Raw genomic sequence first — 22,209 nt, forward strand, 5'->3', positions numbered from 1 at the left:
ATCAAATCAGCATTCTGATTTTTTTAAGCATTCCCATTGCTCTTAAAACATCACCCCTTACATTCTGAATTTGAAATGGTGTATCTGAACATCACACGGAATTTCAGAATTTCAAATAAAATATCTGAATTTTTAATGAATAAGAAATGGAGTTTCTGAATTTCAATTGGTATTTCATGGATTACTTCAAAGTTGTGTAAGCTGAATTTCAGTTAAAATATTTTTAATTTCAACTGAAATATTCTGAAGATCAACTGACCTATTCTGAATTTTAATCGAAATAATTTGAATTTCAGAAAATATATTCTGAATTTCAATCAACATTTCAGAATTTTAAAAAAAATAGTTCTAGTTTTATAAGGAATGTCTGAATTTCAATTAACATGTTTTAAAATTAAAATGAAATTTCTGATTTTCAAATAAAATATCTTCAATTAAAATATATTAAATTTCAAATGAAGTATCTAAAATTTAATTGAATATTTCAATTAAATTTTAGATATTTTAGATTTTGCATTTCAAATGGAATATCGGTACAACACATGGAATTTGCGAATTTTAAATAAAATATCTGAATTTCAAACGAAATTTCTGAATTTCAAATAAAATTTCTGAATTAGAAATGGAATTTCTGAATTTCAATTGGTACACTTCAAATTGTTGCAGGCTGAATTTCAATTAATTAATTGAAATATTGTGAAATTCAATTGAGATATACAGAATTTTAATTGAAATAGTCTGAATTTTCTTAAAATATTCTGAATTTTAATGAACATAATCTGATTTTAAAATATTTGAGTTTCAAATGGAATGGAATGGAATCTGAAAGTTAAATGAAGTATCTGAATTTTAAATGAAATGTTCCGAATTTTATAGGGAATATTTGAATATCAAATGAAATATTCGAATTTAAAATAAAATATCTTAATTGCAAATAAACTTTCTGAATTACAAATGAAATTTCTGAATTGCAATTGGTACTTGGAATATCTGAATTACACTTGAAAGTGGAGTGGTCTGAATTTCAAATGAAACATTCTGAATTTCAATTTTAATTTTAAATGAAATATTCCGAATTGTATATGGAATATTTGAATATCAAAAGAAATTGTCGAATTTAAAATAAAATATTTGAATTTCAAATAAACTTTCTGAATTACAAATGAAATTTCTGAATTGCAATTGGTACTTGAAAGTGGAGTGGTCTGAATTTAAAATGAAATATTCTGATGAATTTTGTGAGTTTTAAATGGAATATCTGAATATAATATGGAATTTTTGAATTACAAATAAAATATCTGAATTTCAAATTAAATTTCTGAATTTCAAATTAAATTTCTTAAATGCAAATGGAATATCTGAATTTTAAATGAAATTTCACAGTGATTTCTGGTAGTTAGATATTTAATTAGAAACAATAAATGATAAGTTGCGTTCGTTGGAAACAACGTTTCAAATCTCCAAGAAATGCCGCAGTTCTCGATACGACCAGTTGATATCAAGCGCTCGATATGGATGGTATGAAATCAGCAAGTGAAGAAGAAGGTAAAACTCATATATCAAGAGATAAGTTTCCACCAATTGTTGTTGAACTATGAGCTTTTCTAAAATAATCCATTTGTTGGGGTCGCAGTACAAGTTACAAAAAATGTTTATTGGAACAAAAGTAATTTCCAGCACCTTGTCTTTGTATGAAGATGCTGTCAAAAAAACCATCAGACTCACTTCGACGTTTTCGTCCATTGTGATACCACAGGAACAAAAGAGGAAGATGCCTTCTAGTTCCTACCGTTGAACCATCCAGATCGCTTTAAAAAGCCCAATAACTGGCAAATGTTCACATCCGCTGAATCAGATAAGTTCTCAAAGAAATGAGAACTTTAAGTGGAACTCCTTCTGACTGCTAGTGCGGGACACACACACAGAAGGTGTTCTATAGTCTCAACTTCTTCGATGTCCTTACAGCGTCTGCCAAGGTTGGTGCTGGCAACCTTCAGTCTGTCGGCATGTTTTCCGATTAGACCGTGACTTGTCATAACGGTCACAATGACTGAGACGTCTGTTCTAGCCAATGACAGTCAAGTCTAGATGAGGTCACATAGTTTTGGAATGCTCACAGCCCCCACTTTGTGACCATCTCTCATTCGTTGCCCGTCGGGCCTGGTCCTGAAAACTTAGCTTACATGTCGCTAGGGGAATACCCACAGATTCCTGTGTCCCTGGAATGTGTAAGACCCTAGTCTCGCAAGCTCGTCCGCTTTACAATTCCCTGGGATATCTCTGTGGCTTGGCACCCAGAACAGGTGAATTTTGAACTGTTCAGCCATCTCGTTGAGAGATCTGCGACAGTCGAGGGCGGTTTTATGTTCAAAAATACGTTCTCCAGGGATTTAATAGATGCCTGGCTGTCTTAGAAGATATTTATGTCAATCGTCGTAATGACATTACTTCCTTAATTGCAAGGATCTCCACTTGATAAACACTGCAGTGGTCGGGTAACCTTTTCGATATGACCAGTACTAGATCTATAGAGTACACCCCAAAGCCCACCTGGTCGTTTAGTTTGGAACCTTCCGTATAGAAGTCTATGTAATTTCTGTTAACAGTAGTTCCAATCGGTCCTATCAGGAATAGTGGTACAGTAAATTTTATCAAAAAGCGGCTCAGGTAGGGTGTAATCCACATTGGCTCGAACATTGGATATTGCATCAAGGATAACACAATGTCTGTAGCCGCCTCCCTTAGCCTCACGGCAGTGGTCGATGCACTTTGGGTAGCCACAATGTCCAGAGGCATAAGATGTAGCATTAAATTCAGTACATCAGATGGTGTCGTCCTCAGTGCGACTGTGATGCAAAAACAAGTCATCCTTTGGATCCGGTTAAGTACTGAGCAGTAGGTGGATTTTTGAAGCGCCGTCCACCAGACCACTATACCCTATATCGCATAATAGGTCTGACAATTGCAGTATATACCCAATGCATGATACGCGCTCTAAATCCCCAACTTTTGCCAATGGCTCTCTTGCAGGTGTATAGGGCCATTTCTTGTCCTTTCTAAAATGTTGGATTTAAAGTTCAATTTCCTGTCCAGCAAAACACCCAGGTATTTTGCGCTTTCTGTAAATGGCACAATTTCTCCACCCATGGAGACAGGTTCCACTGTAGGTAACTTGTATCTCCTGCTGAAAAGAACTACTTCGGTCTTGCATGGATTTATACCCAGACCACTTTCGTTAGCCCACTTTGCTGTTGCACGTTGAGTTTCCGGAAGTATATCTCTAAGAGTGTTGGGAAACTTTCCCCTAACCGGAATTGCCACGTCATCAGCATGCGTGACCAATTTCACACCGTTTCCTTCCGGAGACAATAATATATTATTAATGGCTATATTCCAAAGTAGAAGAGACAGTACACCTCCTTGAGGAGTTCCTCTGCAGACCCATCTTTATAAATCCACAGATCCCAAGTCTGCCGTAATGTATCTTTTAGTAAATAAGATATTAATAAACTTTCTTACGGTAGAGTTGGTGCCTAGAAACTCCAACTCCTTCATGATAGTCGTCGGTTTTACATTATTGAAAGCACCTTCAATGTTAAGAAATGCTACCATTATATAATCCTTGACAGCGAGAGAACCCTCCATGTAGCGGACTAGGTGGTGAAGGGCAGTTTCAGTGGATTTGCCTTTGCTATATTCACACTGCTGCCGCGACAGGTGATCTCCTGGGATCTTTGCTCTAAGATATGTTTCTATCAACCTTTTATGAGTCTTCACCATAAAGGATGACAGACTAGTAGGACGAAAATCTTTCGCCTTCGTGTGGTAGGGTTTTCCTGCTTTCGGAATGAAAATGACCTTAGTGTCCCTCCATCCCACAGGTATATATGACATTCTGATACAATCAGAGTATATCTCCCTAAGCCAGGGCGACATTTGCTAGGTACAATTCCATGGTCATTTAATAAATTTTCCCCAAAGAGGTGTCGCACTGCGCTGTTCGGTCCCTTATCATTGATTTTAACTTGAATCGGAAGGCACTCATTGGTGTATAATAATTTGCCCCTTCTTAGTTCCTGGTGGTAATGTTCTTCTTAGAGTAATGTTCTCATTAAGGAAGGGATGGCACCTCAGATATTTCGATTCAAATATGGATATCAAATTCGTGCTGCACTTCCAAATCCCTTTGATTTGAACCCCATATTGGCATGGCCGGTAAATATGAACCGTTTGGAAAGTGTTTTGGGGCTGGGGCGGCCACCGGCACTTTGTACTGAATAGATATCAAATTCGTTCTTCATTCCCAGCGGAAATGAAGCTCAGTTTAGGGGGTGCTTAGGGCGTACCCCAAAACACTTGGCTCCAAAATTGGATATCAAATTCGTTTTCTACTCTCAAATACCTTTCATTTGAGTCCCATATTGTCATAATGGATCAAATAACCCATTTGACGTATCTTTAGGAGGAAAAGCGCCACCTAGACTTGAACGCAAATTTTATTGTCATATTCGTAATGTACTCCCTGATACCTTTCATTTGAGTCCCATATAGCCATGCTCGGCTAATATGCCCATTGGGGGGTATTTGGGGGTGGACGACCTCCTATTACTTGAATCTAATGTTTTATGCCATATTTGTAATCTAATGTCTTATACTTTTCATTTGAGTCCCATATTGACATAAACTTCGAATTTATTTGTTTAAAGGAGTTTTGGGGTTGGGGGCCCGCTGAGTATTGGGACCCAAATCTTAGTACCATATTCGATTTCTTGTCTCCCAATGCCTTTCATTTGATACCCTTATTTTTCCCATCAAACCATTTTTTGATATGGGTGGCGTTTTTGGGGTAAGGGGGATACCGGGCCTCCACCCGATATCTAAAATTGAATTGCCTATGTTTCCTTCCAGATAAACGCACACAATCTATGAAAATTTTAAGAAAATCGGTTCAGCCAAGAATCATGTAGTCATAATGGGTCTAATAGCGTTTCTGAGGGGTGGCGTGACCCCCTATACTTCGACCTGATTTTGTATACCAGATTCGAAATCTACTCCCGAATACCTTTCATTGAACGACCAATATGTCTTTTTGGGGGAGATTTGGGGTTGAGGCGGCCATATTCGTATTCTACTCTCCAATACCTTTCATTTGATATCAATATTGTCAAATTGTCTATTGTCCGTATTGACCGTTCGGGTGGGTTTTAGGATTGGCGTCCCCCAGGTTATTTTAAAGCAATCTCGTGTTTTTGCGTACCAAGAGGTGGAATACATACGCTTAAATCGGTGCACCAATCTCCGAGATCCGGCGTTTTTGAAAATTAGGGTAAGGGGGAGGGTTCGCCTCCTCAAAAATTTTAGTACCCTATTTCCATCGGGAAAATCTGTGAAAATTTCATGAAAATCGGTTCAGCCGTTTAAGAGTCTAAAAGGAACAGATAAACAAACAAAGCGCAACAATTTAATTTTTATATAATAGACTAGCTGGACAGGGCCCGCTCCGCTGTGCCTCCTTTCACTCTCTTATTTTATCTGAGCCCTATACGGTCACGTCAGGAAAAAAGTCCTGTTTGGTGGTGCTGGTACGGCCTTTCATATATTTCACGCCAATGTGGATATTAGATTGGTGCTCTTATCCCAAATACCTAACATTGGAGCCGTATATTGCTATGGTCGATAAATACGTCCGGTATGGGGGTGATTTTGAGAGTGTGGCGGATCCCCATATATCAGATTCGTGCTCTGGTTTGAAATACCTTTCGATTGAGTCCCATATTGTTATTATTGGTTTATATTCCATTTGGATGGTGGCTTTGGAGGTGGGGCGGCCCCCTAGATATCCCACCCATCTTTGCCGCTATAGTCGGTATATATGTGTGGTTTAGGAGGAGTTTATGAGGTGAGGCGACCCTGAAATACTTGGCCATGAAACAGATACAGATTTGAGCCCCTTTTTGCCAAAATCCACAAATATGTCCAGTTTTGAGGAGTACGCAGGGTGGGGCGGCCACCCACGTACTTAAAAACAAACAACAAATTTCGCCCATGAACATTCCACTATGGAAAATGGGCAAACTTCTCACATATCAATGAGTGCAGTGGTTACAAGTTTTAAGCTCAATGATAAGGGGCCACCTTTTTATAGCCGAGTCCAAACGCCCTGCAGCAGTGCAACACCTCTTTGGAGAGAAGTTTTACATGGCATAGTATCTCACAAATGTTGCTACCATTAGCCCGTACTTAGCCCTGAAACAATATCAGCATCGTGCTCTATTCTCAAATTTCTTTAATTTGAGCCCCAATTGTCATTGGGTTAGGGGGAGTTTATGGGTTTAGCACGACCCTCAAACATTTGGCCTCAAATTTGGATATCAAATTCGTTTTCTACTATCAAATACCTATTATTTATCGCCATAGTAGGCAATCATGACCGGTTTAAAGGGAGTTTAGAGGCGGACTCTAACTCATAAAAATCCGCAGGTCCTCCTATGTCCATACCAATTTGAGGGTAAAATGTGTACTCTACTATCAAAGACCTTTTATTTCTGTCCTATTCTACCCTGATCGGTCTTCATATATTAATTCATATTATTCATATATTATTTAATTTTTTTTTGTACGATAGGGTGAGGTGGATTGCCCTCTGACATGTCCTTTCATTTGAGTACAATATATTCTCGGTCATCCTATATAGCAGTTTGGCGCTGCATTTATTGGGAGGAGAGGATCGAACCGCCTCTACTGTTAATTACCTTTCATTTGATACCCATATTGTCCCAATCGGTGCACATGTCCATTCGGGTGGGTTTTGGGATGGGGCGTCCCCCCAGATTATTTGACCAATTCGTGTTTTTGGGGTGCCATAAGGTGACATACAGAATTTCGCTAAGTCGGTGCACGCATCTCTTAGATCTGGCGTTTTTGAAAATTGAGAATGGCAAGGAGCCGCCCTCTTAGGCCAGAGTGGCAAGGAAGCTCAACAGAGATGAGCTGACTTATGCAGTCATCAATATCGGCTGTGCATCCGGTAGGATTCCACCAGATCATCGGTCCCAAGTGGAGGATCTGGTTAACGATTGGATTTTTGAACATGAGTGGAACTCTGTAGAGGGTCCATCCCTACAAATGATGAGCTGCGAGTTAAGAGGGGACATCTTTACGCTGCGTTTTGCGTCGGCGGAATGTATTGATACCGTCAAACAGATCGTCAGAGGTATTCACGCACCCTGGGAGGGCGCAAAGCTCGACCTGTTGAAGGGATGGGGCAGTAAGTTTGCGACGGAACGCATGTTGGGATGCTTAGGCAAGCAAAACCAAGGTTTGGTCGCAGAGAAGTTGGAGGTCGTCCACCGGGAGAAGAAGGAGGAAGGATCTCTCTTTGTGGTTGGCATTGATCGAGTTTTCGTGACAAGTTTGGCTAAGACTAAAGGCATGGCGCACTACGGGAACAAAGCTGTCTTTTTCAAGATTGGGAAGTCTAGGATAGGCAGAAATTTTCATTCTGCGACATCAGGCCGATCAGTGGCAGGTGACTCAACACCGCCCAACAAACTGGGCCGACAACGAGACAATCACGGCATCTTTCAATATTGGAAAGACTAGGAGATTTAATGATCCTAAAACTAAAATATCAGGCAATGCAGTGGCGAGAGACCCAACACAGCCTAACAAACAGGAACCCGACGACGGACCCATCACCGACTTAAAGATTCCTAATATTGAAACATTAGACAGCGCAGCGCAGCGACAGGAGACCCAATGCAACCCAACGAACAGGGAGCCGATGATGGTACCATCACCTACTCCCAAGAAGCCCATTTACTTAAGATTTGGAAGGCTAAGATAGGTAAAGATCCTAGTATTGAAACATCAGGCAGCACAGGGAATGGAATCACAATAAAGCTTAACGATCAGGAACCCGAAGATGAAATAATTACCGACTTATAGAAAGTCGGAGGACTAGACTAGGCAAATAACCTAAAACGATGACAACAGGCAGTGCAGTGACAGGAAAGTCAATGCAGTCTAAAGAACAGGGAGCAGATAATGAGATCATCACCTACTCCAAAGATGCCCATTTACTGGCGGACCAATGATTGAGGTAATCCAGGTAAACCTCCACCGGAGCGAGACTGCTATACACGCTCTGATGGAGAAAATCAGCAAGAGCAAGATTCATATTGCCTTAATTCAGGAGCCATGGAAGACCGGAACAAAGTTTCCGGACTGAACCATATCAACTACCAATTATTCTATGCTTACACTGGTACTCGGCCGAGGACCTGTGTTATTTGTCATAAAAATTTGAATCATATATTTTTCACAGAGTTTTCAACGTCGGATGCAACAGTGATGAGACAGGGAGACGGTGGAGCATACCTGGCATCACTTTATCTGCTTTTCGACTCTCCGACACCGCCAACGTCGGAGCTGCAACGGCTGGTGAGGAAAGCAAAACAGACAGGAAACGGGCCAAGCCCTGGCAGAGTTCTCGAATACTAACGACCTAAAAACAATTTATATTGGTAACACCGCTACCTTTGTTAAAAGGATTAGGGTGGAGGTATTAGATGTGACGATATATTCAGAAAATCTCATCGATGAGGTTCAGGATTGGAGGGTATCCATGGAACACTCATTCTCTGACCATCGCTACTAGGGTTTAGAATAGCACGGCCAGCGTCGAATCCGATAAGCTTCTGGAAAAAGTTGAAAACCAACTGGACAAAATTCGGAAAGCTACTCAGAAGAAGACTTGGGCAAGATAATATAGATTGTCCAAGCATAGAAGACATTGACGAAAAAGTCAACAGGATTAGGACTGCACTAGTGGCGTCCTTCGAAGATAGTTGTCCTCTTCGGGAAAGGAAATCAGCCCAAGAAAAACACTGGATGACCGGGAAGATTTGCAATATTGGGAAAGAGGTGCGCAGACTTTTGAACAGAGCACGTCCTGAAAAGGCGGAAGTTTAGTGAGATGTGTATTACACACGGCTCAAGGGTGCCTCCTGGAGGCTTTTCTGCGAACAGGTCGATAGCGTTAATGACGCCACCAAGATAAAAAAGTTTCTCTCAAAAAACCCATATCCAAACTAAAACTTTAGTAGACAACATGAGAGTGAGAGCAGAGACTACGGAGGACATGTTGAGGAATTTGATGAAAACCCATTTTCCACAGGAAACGAAGGTACTCACGGAAACATCGGAATCTTGAAATAATGACGTTGATCGAAGGTTTATAATAAAGCAATTTATGGTGAAGGAATCCTTAAGGAGCTTCAAACCATTTAAGTCACCCGGACCTGATGGAATATTTCCGGCGTAACTACAGAAAGAGGCAGACTATCTGACGCCTCGTCTGGCCAACATTTTCACAGCGTGCCTAGGACTTTCATATACTCCGAAAGCCTGGCAGGAGGCAAGGGTGGTATTTATACCCAAGCCCTGCAAGGCAAGTCATGCGACACCAAAGGCCAACAGACCCATAAGCCTTACATCCTTTCTACTCAAAACCATGGAACGTATTGTGGACACCATGATAAAGAGTAGGACATCCAGCGAACTGCTCAAATACAAACAGCATGCCTATGTCAAGGGAAGGTCGTTAGAGACTGCCCTGCACGTGGTTGTGTACAAAATAGAAAAATCCTTCGATGCCAAAACGTACACACTGGCGGTATGCATTGACATCAAGGGGGCTTTTAACAATGTGTGGACCGATAGACTGATCCAATCCTTAGACCAGTACCGGGTGGACCCGGTTCTTATAGACTGTATAAACCATATGCTAAGGAAGAGGTGGATAAATTGTGTGTCCCATGGCTCAAATATAAGGGAGAAAGTGGCACATTTTATCGCCACTCCTATGGGTGACCACCATAAATGACCTATTACGGACTGAGGAGGGATTTGAACCCGTCTGCTACGCAGACGATGTCATAGTACTTCTAAGGGGTGAGGATCCGAACGAGCTATGCAGAAGGGCCGAAAGGGTCATGCATATGGCATATGACTGGGCTAGACCCTCTCAATGTTAACCCAGAGAAGACTGAAATTTGCCTGTTCACGAGGAAGACGAAGGTGGGCCAATTTAACGCACCACGTTTCCTCAATAAGACAATTTCGATATCTGACAAGGTCAAATACTTAGGTGTGATCTTGGATAGGCAACTGAATTGGAAGTGTCACATTCAGGAGCGTACTGAGAAGGCTCACAGATATTGGGTACTATGAAAACTATGTATCCTAGGATAGTCCACCGGCTCTACAGGAGCGTGATTAGACCAATACTTACTTACGCCTCAGTAGTTTTGGTGGACTGCTATGGAGAAAAAGTGCAACATAAGGACCATACAACCGGTTCAGGGAACATGTTGTCTTGGCATAGGCGGAGCGATGAGGACTTCGCTCAATAGGGCACTGGAGACTATTCGAGATATCCGAACCATTGACACACAGGTTAAGTGTAAGGCAGCCACCACGGCTATGAGACATAAGGCGATGGGAGAATGGATTGAGGATGGGAGCAGCCCATACCATCGCGGTATAATCGAGGCAACGATAGGAAACCTGGAAGGAAGGGAAGAGGTTTCCCCCTTACCACAAAAGTACCAACCAAAAATAAAAGTGAACCGATTGGGACAATATGTGACTAAAATGAATGGTATTGAAGAGAAGAATACAAATTCCATATTAAAAATTTGGTCCAAGTAAATGGGGGGCTGCCCCGACCCCAAAAACCCCTCAAAATGGGTTTATTGGACGATAATGGCAAAATGGGAATCGAATAAAAGGTATTCGCGAGTAGATTACGAAAATGGAAGGAGGTATAGGCTATGTATGCCCCTTCCAAAAGATGGCGAATCCTTCCCCGTTCCCACAAAAAGGCCACCCTAATTCAAATGTTGACCGTTAGGGACAATATTGGTATCAAATGAAAGATTTTGGAGAGTAGAAAGCGAATGTGGTATAAAAACTTGGGTTCAAGTATCCAAGGGGTAGCCCAAGCCCAAAAACTGCTCCAAATAGACATATTGGACGTATATAACAATATAGGACTCAAATAAAAATATTTGTACCCAACTTTTATTATGAAATTCGCACTCTACTATTGAATACCTTTCATTTGAATCCCATATTGTCCAGATCGCTCCACTTTTATTTTTGAGTAGAACTTTTGATGTAAAGGGGAGGGTCCGCCCCCTTCCGATATCAAACAAGTAAAAGCGTGCTAAGTTCCCGGCATCTCTTCTTATGCAAAAAAAAGGATATAAGAAAAGATTTGCTCTGCTATTAGAGCGAGACCTGGAGACCTGTGTAAAATGTCTGCCAATTCGAATAAGAATTGCGCCCATTGTGAGCTCAAAAAGTAAAATATGGAGATCGATTTAAAGGGTGATTTTTTTGAGGTTAGGATTTTCATGCATTAGTATTTGACAGATCACGTTGGATTTTAGACATGGTGTCAAAGAGAAAGATGCTCAGTATGCTTTGACATTTCATCATGAATAGACTTACTAACGAGCAACGCTTGCAAATCATTGAATTTTATTACCAAAATCAGTGTTCGGTTCGAAATGTGTTCATTCACCGTAACGTTGCGTCCAACAGCATCTTTGAAAAAATACGGTCTAATGATTCCACCAGCGTACAAACCACACCAAACAGTGCATTTTTCGGGATGCATGGGCAGTTCATGAACGGCTTCTGGTTGCTCTTCACTCCAAATGCGGCAATTTTGCTTATTTACGTAGCCATTCATCCAGAAATGAGCCTCATCGCTGAACAAAATTTGTCAAAATTTCGAACCGAACACTGATTTTGGTAATAAAATTCAATGATTTGCAAGCGTTGCTCGTTAGTAAGTCTATTCCTGATGAAATGTCAAAGCATACTGAGCATCTTTCTCTTTGACACCATGTCTGAAATCCCACGTGATCTGTCAAATACTAATGCATGAAAATCCTAACCTCAAAAAAATCACCCTTTAAATCGATCTCCATATTTTACTTTTTGAGCTCACAATGGGCGCAATTCTTATTAGTCGTGCAAAATTTCATTCCAATCGGATAAGAATTGCGCACTCTAGAGGCTCAAGAAGTCAAGACCCAAGATGGGTTTATATGGCAGCTATATCAGGTTATAAACCGATTTGAACCATACTTGGCACAGTTGTTGGATATCGTAACAAAACACATCGTGCAAAATTTCATCCCAATCGGATAAGAATTGTGCACTCTAGAGGTTCAAAAAGTCAAGACCCAAGATCGGTTTATATGGCAGCTATATCAAAACATGGACCGATATGGTCCATTTACAAAACCAACCGACCTACACTAATAAGAAGTATTTGTGCAAAATTTCAAGCGCTTTAGCTTTACTCGTTCGGAAGTTAGCGTGCTTTCGACAGACAGACGGACGGACGGACAGACGGATTGACGGACGGATGGACGGACATGGCTAGATCGACATAAAATTTCACGACGATCAAGAATATATATACTTTATGGGGTCTCAGACGAATATTTCGAGTAGTTACAATCAGAATGACGAAATTAGTATACCCCCATCTTATGGTGGGGGGTATAAAAATCAAATAGCCTATGTTTCCTTCCAGAACAACCTACACAATCTGTGAAAATCTGTGATATAGCTTCCATATAAACCGATCTTGGGTCTTGACTTCTTGAGCCTCTAGAGGGTGCAATCCCTATCCGATTTGGCTGAAATTTTGCATGACGTATTTTATTCTTACTTTCTACAACTGTGTCAAATAAAGTTCAAATCAGTTCGTAACCTGAAATAGCTGCCATATAAACCCATTTGGGATCTTGATTTCTTGAGCCTCTAGAGGTTGAAATTATTATCCGATATGCCTGAAATTTTTTACGACGGATCCTCTCATGACCATCAACATACGTATTATTATGGTTTGAATCGGTCTATAGCCTGATACAGCTCCCATATAAATCGATCTCTCTATTTTACTTCTTGTGCCATTTTGGAACAAGGCGTGCTACCATTGTCCATTGTACCTAATTTAATTAAATCACACAGTATCCTGTTGGGTCATTATAATTGATCGACTATTTTAGCGTGAGGTAGTTTCCTAGATATATTACCAGAATAAATATTTCAGATTCGAAGGTCACAATCTAATAAAATATTTTTAATACCATATTGTCGTGATAGGTCTATACAGCCATTTTGGTATGGGCGTCTATAGGAAGGTTGTGCGCCACAACTCTATTGACCACAAATTAGAATATCACACTCCACTAAAAAAAAATATACATCGGTTGGTCCCCCATTGTCTTAATGGGTCAATTAACCTATTTGAAGCGCTGTTAAAAACTAAAAAGCTACCAGGATACTTGGACACAAATTTTAATGTCATATTCGTAATCTAGTCCCAAATATCTTTCATTTGAATCCCACATAGGCATGATAGGCTAATGTGCGTATGAGCTAGTTTTTGGAGGTGGGACGATCCCCTATTACTTGGACCCCATTTTTTATGTCATAGTCGTAATCTACTCCCGAATACCTTTCATTTGAGTCCCATATTAATATGTACTCTAATATATCTGTTCGAGGTGTTTCGGGGATGGGGTGGACACCTGGTTGTTTGGATCCTATTTTTAATGCAATATTTGTATTTTACACTACAATACTTTTCATTTGATACCCGATCGGTCAGCTTTTGGTTCTGGGTGGTGTTTTTAGCGTAACGTGGGGGGTCCTCCCCTTCCTATATCGACACATTATAAAGCCTATTCCTCCTTTCTGACTATATTCGTAAGCTACTCCTGAATAACTTTCATTCGATTCCCATATTGTCATTATCGTCCAATAAGGGCTCATTTTAGGGGGTTTTGGGGTCGAAGTGGCTCCCCAGTTACATGGACCCAATTTTTGATATGAATTTCTACTCTACTCTTCAATACCTTTCATTTGAGTCCCATATTATCCCGATCGGTCCATTTTTTTGTGGAACTTTTGGGTTAAGGGGAGGGGTCCGCCCCCTTGTGATATCAAAAAAATGTATAGCCTATTGCTCCTTCTGCATCCCTCCCACAATCCGTGAAAATTTCAAAGAAATCGATTTAGCCGATTTCTGGATTGGATCAGCCGATTTCTGGATTGGGTCCAGTTACATGGACCCAACTTTTAATATGAAGTTCGTTATCTACTCTTCAATAACTTTCATTTGAGTACCATATTATACCGATCGGTCCACTTTTATTTTTTTTTTTTGTGGAACTTTTGGGGAAAGGGGGAGGCGTCCGCCCCCTTGCGATATCAAAAAAATTTATGGCCTATTGCTCCTTCTGGATCCCTCCCACAACCTGTGAAAATTTCAAAGAAATCGGCTCCGCAGTTTTGAGTCTATACGGAACAAACAAATTTATAAACCCACAAACAAAAATACAACCAAACACAAATTAATTTTTTAGATAGCTGAACCCGTCCCGCTTCGCTGCGCTTCCTTTTACACCCTATAAATTATAACTTTCTTTTCAATTACTCTTCTTTGCATTCACTAAGTTACGTACATATATATTTTACGCCTATGTATTTATAGAACTTTTAGACTATTGTGGAAGCTTGTCCCAGGGTAGGAGGGTTACAAAAATAATACCGAAATCAGTCATATGACAGTTAGTTCAAATATTTTATTTATTCGATTGACAGACAACTTGTCAAAACAGTAGTAAAAAGCATATGATCAACTTTGAACACACTCTCCTGTACCTCCAGTTCTCTTTTTCATTGTTCGGGTTTGCTTGGCTATTCAAATAATTTCTATCTCCCAATAGATGGCGCTGAATTTGTTATTGGTGATGCTCGGTGTTGATTCCCATCACATTGTCATCATTTATCTATTTTTAAATTCAATCCAATTTCCACTTTTGCCTAATGTCACCGTTGCGCATGGGTAAATATCTTCGGCTTACTCATGCCAAAAATATCAGAAAAAATTTTCAGCACTATATATTCCTTCAATAATAGTTGCGACAATAATGATTATCCATTTAAGGTTTCAGTACAAAAACTTACGGCCTTCACCACTAAATTAGTTTTTTCTTTTTATGCCCTACACCATTAAGCATCGAAATATTCATTCGAGACCCAACAAAGTATATTTGTATATTTTTGATCGTCTTGACATTCGATTTAGCCTGGTCGGCCCGTCCATCTGTCGAAAGCACGCTAACTTTCAAAGGGATAAAGCTAGGCGAATAAAATTTTGCACCGATACTTTCCATGGCTTATATTGGTCTATGTTTTGATATAGCTGCCATATAAACGGATTTGGGATCTTGACCTGTTGAGCCTCTAAACGCCACAATTCTTAACCGATTTGTCTCAAATTTTGTATAAGATATTTTGTAATGATTTCCAACATCTGTGCTAACTTTAGTTCAAACCGGTTTAAAACTTGATATAGCTCCCATTTAACCGATATCCTAATTTGACTCTTTGAGCCTCTAGCGGGCATAATTCTTGCGATTTGGCTAGCCATTATTTTAGCGACTTTTCCTATGACCTACGTGCCAAATATGGTCTGAATGGGTCCATAACCTGACATAGCTCCCATATGAACCGATCTCCCGATTTAAATTCGTAAGCCACTATAGGGCTCAGTTCTTATCCAATTTTGGCTGATATTTTGCACAAAAACATCTACTATGGTCTCCAACAGCCAAACCCAGCATGGTCCGAATGGGATGATAACCTTAAATAGCTCCAATAGCTTTGCAATTTTTATCCATTATCCTTTGTTTATCAATTTACTAACCCATGCTTTATATAAGACACTGTCTTTTGTATGGGTTTTATCATAATAAAATACAAATACAAAGAGATATCTGGCAAAAAAAAAATAAAAATCCATGGCAGAGGGTATGTTAGATTCGGCCCAGCCGAACTATTCACGCTTTTACTTGTTGCCTCTCGAATCGTTCGCCAAGTCATTGAAAACATCTATTTTCCCTTTATAAAATCAGCTGTTTTCAATGACTTGGCGAACGAATCGAGTGACAAAACGAAAAAAATTTGTGTGCTTATCGGCACGCCACTAGTGCTCAACTATAAAAAAGAGGCTTCTTATCTTTGAGCTAAATTTTGAATCAAACCCGCTCCACTGAGCTTTCGCTTTCAAGACGTAGGAAAATGTCACCTCTGTAACGTAACCTACTCTGCAATAGCTCTAATTCTGTGTACGTTCGTTGAGCCTTCCCCTCTAGCAGTTTAATACAAACATGGATATTCGCATTATACTAAATAAATTTTTATCCATGACAAAGATAGCCATTTCAAACAACTATTGTTAAGGCTCGTCTTAGGGTGGGAAATTTCAAAAATAATACAGAAAACAACCGCAACGAAATTCCGATACTTTAGTTTTCATTATTTTTACGGACCGATAGGTTAGCATAACAAAGATAAATCCTGCATGATCAACTTTTACCACTCTACCCTCTCTCTGTTCGTGGTGTCGTATCCATTCAGTTGATTCATTTGAAAACAGAATAGATGACGCTTATTTAAATGTAAGTGCTGCCATCGATAAGTGAACGGTTTAGACTTAAATATCCAAAATAACTTAATAGTTCTCCGTTCCATATCGCCCAGAATGCTTGCGCAATCGCATATAAACGACTGAGAATTTGACATTTCTCAAATCTATTAGAACTTTTTTGAACATAGTATTAAGAGTCTATAGATTTCCATTGTCTATGCTGCTACTCGCTTGGAGCGGCTAAGCGCCTATAACATTGATCATCATGTGTTAGTTGTCTATAGCTGAATATATGGCTACATGTTGAATAGTCATAATTTAATCTTTTTTAAATCAAATTAAAATGCCATATTAAACGATTCTCAGTGATAAAGAACTAATTTGCAAGTCTTTATATTAGGTGCAGTGGCGAAATTTCTTTGTAATTAAACCATGTTGCTGGGGGGCGCTCACTCCATCTGCCACTTGAGCACAAACTTGAATGACGCACTCCACTTAATGATATCTATCACTTGATGAACTATTGGAGGCGACTTTAGGAGGTAAAGCACCATCTAGATTCTTGGACACAAAATTTAATATCATATTCGTAATCTCCTGCCAAATACCTTTAATTTGAGCTAGGAATGAATTATATTTTCATTTGGGGTTGGGGCGACCCCTAATTAGTTGGACCTCAGTTTTTATGTCACATTCGTAGTCTAGATCCGAATTGTTAATACCATATTCGTATTCTACTCCCCAGTACCCTTCATTTGATACCCATATTGTCCCCATCGGTCCACTTTTGATTTTAAGTGGTGTTTTTGGGGTAACAGGGATCCTAAAAGGGAAAGTCAATTTTGTGCTCTACTCCCAAAGATCTTTCATTTAAGATCCATATTGTCATGGTCGTTAAATATGTCCGCTTTGAGGGATTTTTTGTGTGTGGTGGCCCACGAAACACGTAGTCCCACAAATAGATATCAGATTAATTTTTATACCCTCCACCATAAGATATACTAATTTCGTCATTCTGTTTGCAACTACTCGAAATATTCGTCTGAGACCCCATAAAGTATATATATTCTTGACCGTCGCGACATTTTATGTCGATCTAGCCATGTCCGTCCGTCCGTCCGTCCGTTTGTCTGTCGAAAGCATGCTAACTTCCGAAGGAGTAAAGCTAGCCGCTTGAAATTTTGCACAAATACTTTTTATTAGTGTAGGTCGGTTGGTATTGTAAATGGGCTACACCGGTCCATGTTTTGATATAGCTGCCATATAAACCGATCTTGGGTCTTGAATTCTTGAGCCTCTAGAGTGCGCAACTCTTATCCGATTGGAATGAAATTTTGCACGACGTGTTTTGTTATGATATCCAACAACTGTGCCAAGTATGGTTGAAATCGGTCCATAACCTGATATAGCTGACATATAAACCGATCTGGGATCTTGACTTCTAGAGCCTCTAGAGGTCGCCATTCTTATTCGATTTGACTGAAATTTTGTACGACGTGTTTCGTTATTATATCCAACAACTGTACCAAGTATGGCTCAAATCGGTTCATAACCTTTGTACGACAGATCCTCTCATCACAATCAACATACGTATTTATTATGTTCTGAATCGGTCTATAGCCCGACACAGCTCCCATATAAATCGATCTCTCTATTTTACTTCTTGAGCCCCCAAACGGCGCAATTCTTATTCGAATTGGCTGACATTTTACACAGGTCTCCAACATATAATTTAATTGTGGTCCAAACCGGACTATATCTTGATATCGCTCTAATGGCAGAGCAAATCTTTTCTTATATCATTTTTTTGCCTAAAAAGAGATGCTGGGAAAAGAACTCGACAAATGCGATCCATGGTGGAGGGTATATAAGATTCGGCCGGGCCGAACTTAGCACGCTTTTACTTGTTATTTATAGGGTACTATATGAAAGCATACAAAATTTTGCCTGAATCGCACCACCCATCTCCGAGATCTGGTGTTTCTGAAAAATAGGGTAATGGGGAGGTCCCAGATCGGTGTAGATTTGGATATAGCTGCCATATAGACCGATCATCCGATATAGGGTCTTAGGACCATAAAAGGCGCATTTATTATCCGATTACCCCCAAAGACCTTTCATTTGAGCCCCATGTGGCTATGGTCGTAAATGTGTCCCCTTTGGGGGAGGTTTTTGGGAGAGGCGGCCCCCCAAACACTTGGTCTCATATTTGGATGTCAGATTCGAATTCTACACTGAAAACCCTTTAATTTGAGCCCCATATTCCCATGGTCAGTAAATAAGCCTTATTTGGGGGATGTTTTGGGGAAGGGGTGGACCCCAGAAACGTGGTCCCAAATTTGGATATCACATTCGTATTCTACTCGCAAATACCTTTCAGTTGAGTCCCATATTGCCATGGTCGATAAATATGTCTAATTTGGAGTTGTTTTGGGGGTTGGGGTGGTCCCCCTAACACTTGGTTCGACAAATGGATATCAGATACGTTTTCGTATCCTAAATACCTTTCATTTGAGTCCCATATTGTCGTGATAGGTCTAAATATATATATGGTAGGTTTTAGGGTAAGGGCGGCCCCCTAGGTACTCCACCCGAAATTTGGATACCAAATTTTTATACCCTCCACCATAAGATGGGGGGTATACTAATTTCGTCATTCTGTTTGTAACTACTCGAAATATTCGTCTGAGACCCCATAAAGTATATATATTCTTGATCGTCGTGAAATTTTATGTCGATCTAGCCATGTCCGTCCGTCTGTCCGTCCGTCCGTCTGTCTGTCGAAAGCACGCTAACTTCCGAAGGAGTAAAGCTAGCCGCTTGAAATTTTGCACAAATACTTCTTATTAGTGTAGGTCGGTTGGTATTGTAAATGGGCCATATCGGTCCATGTTTTGATATAGCTGCCATATAAACCGATCTTGGGTCTTGACTTCTTGAGCCTCTAGAGTGCGCAATTCTTATCCGATTGGAATGAAATTTTGCACGACGTGTTTTGCTATGATATCCAACAACTGTGCCAAGTATGGTTCAAATCGGTCTATAACCTGATATAGCTGCTATATAAACCGATCTTAGGTCTTGACTTCTTGAGCCTCTAGAGAGCGCAATTCTTATCCGATTAGAATGAAATTTTGCACGACGTGTTTCGTTACTATATCTAACAACTGTGCCAAGTATGGTTCAAATCGGTCTATAAACTTATATAACTGTCATATAAACCGATCTTGAGTCTTGACTTCTTGAGCCTCTAGAGGGCGCAATTCTTACCCAATTTGAATGAATTTTGGCACGTAGTATTTTGTTATGATATCCAACAACTGTGACAAATATGGTTCAAATCGGATCATAACCTGATATAGCTGTCATATAAACAGATCTGGGGACTTGACTTCTTGAGCTTCTAGAGGGCGCAATTCCTATCCGATTTGGCTGAAATTTCGCAAGACGTTTTTATTGTTACTTTCAACAACTGTGCCAAATAAAGTAAAAGTCGGTTCATAACCTGATATAGCTGCCATATAAACCGAACAGGGATCTCGACTTCTTGAGCCTCTGGAGGTCGCAATTATTATCCGATTTGCCTGAAATTTTGTACGACGGATTCTTTCATGACCATCAACATTCGTGTTTATTATGGTCTGAATTGGTCCATAGCCCGATACAGCTCCCATATAAATCGATCTCTCTATTTTACTTTTTGAGCTCACAAAGAGCGCAATTCTTATTCGAATTGGCTGACATTTTATACAGGTCTCCAGGTCTCGCTCTAATAGCAGAGCAAATCTTTTCTTATATCCTTTTTTAGCCTAAGAAGAGATGCCGGGAAAAGAACTCGACAAATGCGATGTGGAGGGTATATAAGATTCGACCCGGCCGAACTTAGCACGCTTTTACTTGTTTCTATACTCAAAGACCAATAGGTTGTCATAAAAAGATATGGGTTGCCCAAAAAGTATGTGTCGGTAATATAGTAGTAATATAGTCGGCGTTGACAAATTTTTTCAACGGCTTGTGACTCTGTAATTGCATTCTTTCTTCTGTCAGTTATCAGCTGTTACTTTTAGCTTGCTTTAGAAAAAAAGTGCGCAAAATTTTGTTTACATTTGTTTGCTTGGCGTCAATTTTAATATGAGTACCACATGTATTGAAAGAAATTCATTTAACAAACCGAATCAACGCTTGTGATATGCACCTTAAACGCAATGAATTCGATCTGTTTTTAAAACGAATCATAACTGGAGATGAAAAATGGATTGTTTACAACAACGTTAGTCGAAAACGATCATGGTCCAAGCATGGTGAACCAGCTCAAACCACTTCAAAGGCTGATATCCACCAAAAGAAGGTTATGCTGTCTGTTTGGTGGGATTGGAAGGGTGTGGTATATTTTGAGCTGCTTTCAAGGAACCAAACGAATAATTCGGATGTTTACTGTCAACAATTCGACAAATTGAATACAGCCATCAAGGAGAAGCGACCAGAATTGGTCAATCGTAAAGGTGTCATATTCCACCAGGACAACGCTAGACCGCACACATCTTTGGTCACTCGCCAAAAACTGAGTGAGCTTGGCTGGGAACTTTTGATGCATCCACCATATAGCCCTGACCTTGCACCATCAGACTACCATTTATTTCGATCTTTGCAGAACTCCTTAAATGGTAAAACTTTCGGCAATGATGAGGCTATAAAAACGCACTTGATTCAGTTTTTTGCAGATAAAGGCCAGAAGTTCTATGAGCGTGGAATACTAAATTTGCCAGGAAGATGGCAAAGGGTATCGAACAAAATGGCAATTATATATTTGATTAAAGTTCATTCTAAGTTTTACTAAAAATGCATTTACTTTCTTTTAAAAAATCCGCAATTACTTTTTAGGCAACCCAATACATATTAAAAGTTATACTAATGCTCTCCAAAATAAGTAGATCTGATAATCACTTTAGAAACATTTAATTCCTTCATTTAGAACGTTCCAATGACCAACAGACAATCCTTTGCCTAAATGCAAATAAATTGCACATCATCCAGTTTGCGGTGCACCTCATATGTCAAGTGACATAATAATGTAAGTTTTCCCAAAACGACAATGTGGGGACAAGGAAATAGATCTTCCATGGCCACCCATATTTGCATGGGTTTGCAAAGTGTGATTTACCCTTGTATAGCCTTTACTGAGATGACTGCGAACCCATTCGTTCATTATCCTTCATATACATTCGCACTTTGCATCAATTCATCAGCAAAAGACAACTCCAGGGTAGCCAGGATGTGAGCGTTGTTTGCCGGGCCTTGAATGAACTTTTGTCCCATCGAAATTGTCAGTTTCTTTGAAAGGATGCTACAAATACATAAAAGATCCCTAAAAGATTTCCATCGCAATGACTTTCATTAATCTTAGCACTGTAATGAATGTGGTTATGGCAAAGGAGGCACTGGTAGTGGCAGTGACTATGAATATGGCTCTGACTGGGGCCCGAGGGCCAATTCGGATGCGGCCAATGGATCCAGCTAGCGCTTTATTGCCGCCATTGTCGTTTTCGTCTTCCTCGCACATGCTCGATGGAAGACAATTTTTCCGTAAAAACATCCGTTCTCGCTTTTCTTCTTTTTTGGTCGCATTGTTTGTTGATGCCATAATTTATTTTCTCGTTTTACGCTTTTGTTTTGGGCGTTTAAAG

The sequence above is a fragment of the Stomoxys calcitrans genome, chromosome 1 (assembly GCF_963082655.1).
Source record: "Stomoxys calcitrans chromosome 1, idStoCalc2.1, whole genome shotgun sequence".
Classification (NCBI taxonomy): domain Eukaryota; kingdom Metazoa; phylum Arthropoda; class Insecta; order Diptera; family Muscidae; genus Stomoxys; species Stomoxys calcitrans.